The sequence below is a fragment of the Muntiacus reevesi genome, chromosome 3 (assembly GCF_963930625.1).
Source record: "Muntiacus reevesi chromosome 3, mMunRee1.1, whole genome shotgun sequence".
In the NCBI taxonomy this organism is placed as follows: Eukaryota; Metazoa; Chordata; class Mammalia; order Artiodactyla; family Cervidae; genus Muntiacus; species Muntiacus reevesi.
Genome location: NC_089251.1, coordinates 190,298,224 through 190,305,026, shown reverse-complemented (window position 1 = coordinate 190,305,026; position 6,803 = coordinate 190,298,224).

Genomic DNA, 6,803 nt, shown 5'->3' with positions numbered 1-6,803 from the left:
GAGGCACTGAAAGTTCCCAATCACTAATTACAATTGCTTCTCCTGGCAACCAGCTCCGTCCCTTGCTGAGTTCCAAATCGCCTCATTAACATAACAAAAGATACCTTTATTGCTCTCATTATTAGGGAATTCCAAGGTTTTCAGGAGCTCTGTACCAGAAATGGAAATGAAGACAAAATTCATATTTTCTTACCATAAATCACAATATCACAATGATATTGCTGAATTAAGAGTTGACAAAGCAATTAAGCCTCATGCATGTTGTCACAGAAAGGCAAATAGTCAGAAGTGATCACTTTCTTGTGAGCTACAGGGCCTCCAGGTAGTAAGCATGATTTGCATGGCTGCCTGCTGACCCCATTCGGGGCCTTCTCACGAGATCTCCTTTAAGACACGGCCAACCGGAAGCATTTAGGAAAGGTCAAAGGGAGACACCATGCGTCTGACCACCTCCCCGGATCCTCTTGCTGGCATCCATCTTGGGTGAGCAATGTGTGTACCACCAGGAAGGACCTCGAGTCAGAATGACTGGCCAAAGACGACCCGGAAACTATTCCCATCACCATAAAACCCACGGCTGCAAGCCACAAGACAGAGCAGTTCTCCCGGGGTCCCTTCCCCTCCCGCTCTCTGCCCAGGCGCTCTTTCCCAATAAAATCTCTTGCTTTGCCCGCACATGTCTCCTCGGACAATTCTGTCCTGTGTTAGACAAGAGCCCACTCCTGGGTCCCTGGGAGGGGTCCTCCATCCTACCTCATTCTTGCCTGGAGAACCCCAGGGACAGAGGAGCCTGGCAGGCTACAGTCCACAAGGTCACAAATGGTTGGACATGACTGAAGCGACATGGCATGCACACACACTAGGCCACCAGAAGGGGGAGCTCTCACGCCTGAGGACAACAGCAGAGCCCAACAAGAAGACGTCCTTTTCTTGCTGCCAAGAGCTCAGCTAATGAGAAACCGTCAAAACGTAGCCAAAAATAAAAAAGCCACTGTGCTTCCAAATCTCGGTTCCTCAATGGACTCTTTGCTGTAACCCTCTCAACTTATTCTTTCCCCACTTTAAAAGAGTTCTCCACTCCATTTTCATTGGGAACTCGTTTGGGGTTCACCAGGATTAAAAATCCTGAATTACATTTTTAAAAAAATATTCATTTATTTATTTGGCTATGACCGGTCCTAGATACCTTATGCGGAGTCTTTGATATTTTTATCTTTGTTGCAGCACACAGGAGCTTTAGTTGCAATATATGGGACCTGAATTATAATGCTTCGTTGATCCCTAATAAAATCCATTTTTGCTGGAGAAACAACTGGCAGTCTATTGGGTTTCTTTAGGTCAACAATAACCAACATTCAGTGGGCACCTACCGTATGTGAATTACCATATTAAACACTGCAGATACCAGATGAAAAAAAGACTATTCTCAATGTAGAGACGATCTCATTCTTAGACACATTACCTGCTGTAACAGTTTGATGCTCACTTCACGTTCAGATCTATGACTTATGATTTCGCCTCTCAGTCTTCACATTCACATTGAAGCATCATAAACTTTTCCAGCTGATAGCATCCCACAGGCCATCGTGGCAAGTCTTACTCTGGACTTGCTCTGGTTCCATTAAAACACCATGATCACCAATGCCATCATCATAACTAATGTTCATAAAATGATGGGTACACCTTGAAAAGTTTATTCACATAACATACCTCACTTACTTCTCATGCGGGTTTGTTTACCAAAGCTCCACAGGGTGCCGTCTCTGTGGTTTTTTAGTATCTCTTTTGGTAAGTCTAAATGCTTAGTACATTTTACTCACAACAGGTCACAGGGTCTTTGTCTCCATGGAAAAACGTACAAAATGTCTAACCAAGCTTCTAATATAGGTTCATCTTAGTAATATATTTTACGTCTTAAATTTGAATTTAATGCTTCCCTCAAATCCTTGACTTTGTACTTATCATCCTTAAAAAGCACCTGCTGCCTTTGCACCCATTTGGAGATTTGCAAGTTTGTCTTACAGTCTGAGCTCAGATGCCAAAAGATCCTTCTAGGCTGAGTGTATGTTGTCCTGGGACTGAAAGGTGCTTTTTTTCCTTTAATTTTTCTTCACCAACCATAAGATCTCTGGAATCTTAATCACTCAATTTCTCTATCTATATAGGTTTATTTTTCTTACTTTTTATTATTGCCTTCACATGTAGTTTCCTAGCCAAATGACTAACAGTTACATCAAAATTATACTTATAAGAATCTTGTACTTATGTATATTTGGTATAGAAGTTTGAGAAACCACTTTTACATCTCAAATACATATATAAGTTTACCTCTACCCAAATACCTCTTCATCTTAACTTTGACAATACATGCAACAAAAGCTTTAAATATTCTTACACTCTTTGAGTCAGTAATAATTTTTCTGGCATACTTCTTAGAAACTGACAAAATGAATTACCAAAAGACTTGGGTGACAAATCCATATACAAGTCAGATTGTTTCAAATTGTTTGCTTTCAGTAAATGTAAGAAGGACCTATTAATTGGTAGATCATTACAAATAATCTGTTAATAGACCATTATTATTTTTGGCATGCGATACCCCTGGGAAAGGGAGTGGCTACCCACTCCAGTATTCTTGCTTAGAGAATTCCATGGACAGAGGAACATGCGGGGCTACAGTCTATGGTGTTGCAAAGAGTTGAATTAAGCAACTAACATTTTTCAACAAACTTTTAAGGGAGTTAAAAAACTATCACTATTATAACTAATTTTTTTAAATTCCAATTTTATATTTGTATGTAAACAAGCTTCTCTGTTCATATATATATTTTTTTGAAAAATAGAAGATGCTAAATTTATTAGGGATAAGCAATACATAGATAATTAAGCTGAGAAAAAGCTAAAACTCCTTTTCTCATTAAGAGCCCCACTTTCAATAAAACAAACTTTGTATTTATCATCAAGTTTTATGATATATTTTTGTTGTTGGATCAGCTATAACTTCAGTATATATAATTTTTTGTTGCAGAGAAATGGATTAATCTGTACCATTGACTAGATTACTTTAGGATAAATTTGTAAGGAGAAAGTACAATGGAAATAGAGGTTCAAAGAAAAAACATAACACTTTAAAGTATTTTACCATTAATGTAGACATTTTAAGCAGTTCTTAAAATAGATAACAGGGTATTAAGTCACTATGCTATTAAAATTCCTCTTGAAACATTTTAAAGTATTATAATGTCCTTTGCAGTTATTTACACTTATGAAAGATTTTGTATTTTAATTAAAAATATGCAAGATATTTTTAATTCTACAGCATTTCAAACAAATACACAGTTTGTGAAAATTATTTTAGAAGGTGTGTGAATAAAAAAATTTGGAAAATTACAAGCACTTCAGTATATGCTGTTTTCCTCTCCATAATCCGAATTTGGAAACAAATCTTATAACACTTGTCCTAAATCTTGTCTTACATAGCATCATATTTTCCACTTTATCTAATATATATTCCTCAGCTTTTGCTAGATACATTACAGTGGGGAGAGCAATGACTCTTATTATACATGGTAATGCAGAAAGGCAGGAAGAGACTCCGAACCAAGGGTATTTTTGACAGAGCTGCTAATGCGGAACAAGCTTTACTGTACCAGTGTTATCAGCCCCTTTAAGACGACCTTCCACACACACTTACTTTAACACCATTTGATTTTAAACTTGGGAAAGAATCTTAAAATTAAAAATCATCAAAATTAAACAAAATTAATAATCTCTCTCAAGGACTGGGAATGTTTCATCTTTCATTCAGTTTTCTTTTTTCTTTTTACTTAACTTTTTGAACATATAGTGTTTTAAAGTTTTTAACTACTAATTCTATTCATCTGTAGTATTTCTTTTCCTTTTAAAATTTTTTTATTGAAGGATAATTGCTTTACGGAATTTTGTTGTTTTCTGTTAAACCTCAACATGAACCTCATACATGTATCCCTTCCCTTTTGAACCTCCCTCCCATCTCCTGGCCCATCCCACCCCTCTAAATTGATAGAACGCATTTGAGTTTCCTGGGCCATATAGTAAATTTCCATTGGCTATCTATTTTACATACGGTAATGTAAGTTTCCGTGTCACTCTTTTCATACATCTCACCCTCTCCTCCCCTCTCCCCATGTCCATAAGTCTGTTCTCTATGTCTGTTTCTCCACTGCTGCCCGGTAAATAAATTCTTCAGTACCATTCTTCTAGATTCCATATGTTTGTGTTAGAATACAATATTTATCTTTCTGACTCACGTCACTCTGTATGATAGGTTCTAGGTTCATCCACCTCATCTGAACTGACTCAAATGTGTTCTATTTTATGACTTTGAATGGACTACTATGGAGTAATATTCCATTGTGTATATGTACCACAACTTCTTTATCCATTCATCTGTCGATGGACATTCAGGTTGCTTCCATGTTCTAGCTATTGTAAATAGTGCTGCAGTAAACATGTTTCTTTTTCAGTTTTGGTTTCCTCGGGTATATGCCTAGGAGTGGGATTGCTGGGTCATATGGTGGTTTTATTCCTACTTTTCTAAGGAATCTCCATACCATCTTGCACAGTGGCTGTATCAATTTACATTCCCACCAACAGTGTAAGAGTGTTCCCTTTTCTCCACATCCTCTCCAGCATTTACTGTTTGTAGACTTTTTGATGATGGCCATTCTGACTGGTGTGAGGTGTATTCTGACTGGTCTCATTGTAGTTTTGATTTGCATTTCTCTATTAATGAGCAATGTTGAGCATCTTTTCATGTATTTGTTAGCCATCTATATGTCTTCTTTGGAGAAATGTCTGTTTAAGTCTTTTTCCCACTTTTTGATTGGGTTGTTTGTTTTTCTGGCATTGAGTTATATGACCTGCTTGTTTTTGGAAATGAATTGTTTCATTTGCTATTATTTTCTCCCATTCTGAGGGATGTCCTTTCGCCTTGCTTATAGTTTCCTTTGCTGTGCAAAAGCTTTTAAGTTTAATCAGGTCCCACTTATTTACTTTTGTTTTTATTTCTGTTACTCTAGGAGGTGGGTCATAGAGGATCCTGCTTTGATTTATGTCATCAAGTGTTCTGCCTATGTTTTCCTCTAAGAGTTACAGTTTCTGGTCTTACATTTAGGTCTTTAATCCATTTTGAACTTATCTTTGTGTGTGGTATTAGGAAGTGTTCTAATTTCATCTTTTTCATGTAGATGTCCAGTTTTCCCAGCACCATTTATTGAAGGGGCTGTCTTTGCCTCCTTGTATATTTCTGCCTCCTTTGTCAAAAATAAGGTACCCATAGGTGCATGGGTTTATTTCTGGACTTTCTATCTTGTTCCATTGGTCTGTATTTTTGTTTTTGTGCCACTACCATACTGTCTTGATGACTGTAGCTTTGTAGTATAATCTGAAGTCAGGAAGGTTGATTCCTCCAGCTCCATTCTTCTTTCTCAAGACTGCTTTAGCTATTTGGGGTCTTTTGTGTTTCCATATGAATTGTGAAATTTTTTGTTCTAGTTCTGTGAAAAATGCCATTGGTAATTTGAGAGAGGTCACATTGAATCTGTAGATTACATTTGTTAGTATAGTCATTTTCACAATGTTGATTCTTCCTATCCAGGAACATGGAATATCTCTCCATCTGTTTATGTCATCTTTGATTTCTTTCATTAGTGTCTTATAATTTTCTGTGTACAGTTCTTTAGTCTCATTCAGCTAAGTCACTCAGTCGTGTGCAACTCTTTGCGACCCCATGAACTGCAGCACGCCAGTCCTCCCTGTCCATCACCAACTCCTGGAGTCTACCCAAACCCATGTCCATCAAGTCAGTGATGCCATCCAACCATCTCATCCTCTGTCATCCCCTTCTCCTCCTGCCTTCAGTCTTTCCCAGCATCAGGGGCTTTTCAAATGAGTCAGCTCATCACATCAGGTGGCCAAAGTACTGGAGTCTCAGCTTCAACATCAGTCCTGACAATGAACACCCAGGACTGATCTCTTTTAGGATGGACTAGTTGGATCTCCTTGCAGTCCAAGGGACTCTCAAGTCTTCTCCAACACCACAGTTCAAAAGCATCAATTCTTCAGCGCTCAGCTTTCTTGATAGTCCAACTCTCACATCCATACATGACCACTAGAAAAACCATAGCCTTGACTAGACAGACCTTTGTTGAGAAAGTAATGTCTCTGCTTTTTAATATGCTGTCTAGGTTGGTCATAACCTTTCTTCCAAGAAGTAAGCATCTTTTAATTTCATGGCTGCAATCACCATCTGCAGTGATTTTGGAACCCAGAAAAATAAAGTCTGCCACTGTTTCCACTGTTTTCCCATCTATTTGCCATGAAGTGATGGGACTGGATGCCATGATCTTAGTTTTCTGAATGTTGAGCTTTAAACCAACTTTTTCACTTTCCTCTTTCATTTAGTCTCATTCAGTTTTCTTCAAAAGTCATTCAATTATTTTTGAGTAATATTTTAGATAAGAAGGATCAAGAAGCTCTTGAACTAAGTATAGAAATATAGATAATATCAGAATTAGAAAATTATATGTGAAAACTATTTTATGATCAAGTTTTCTCTGTAAAATATGAAAGAAAAAGGAAACTTTGATAAAATGTCTTCCTTTTCTCCCTTGCCTTAACTATCCCAACTAAATTCAGCAGCTTCCAAGTGCTGGCGATAGTGGTGATCTACTTGTTAAGTCATGTCTGACTCTTGTGACCCCACAGACTGTAGCCCGCCGGGCTCCTCTGTCCATGGGATTCCCCAGGCAAGAACACTGTAA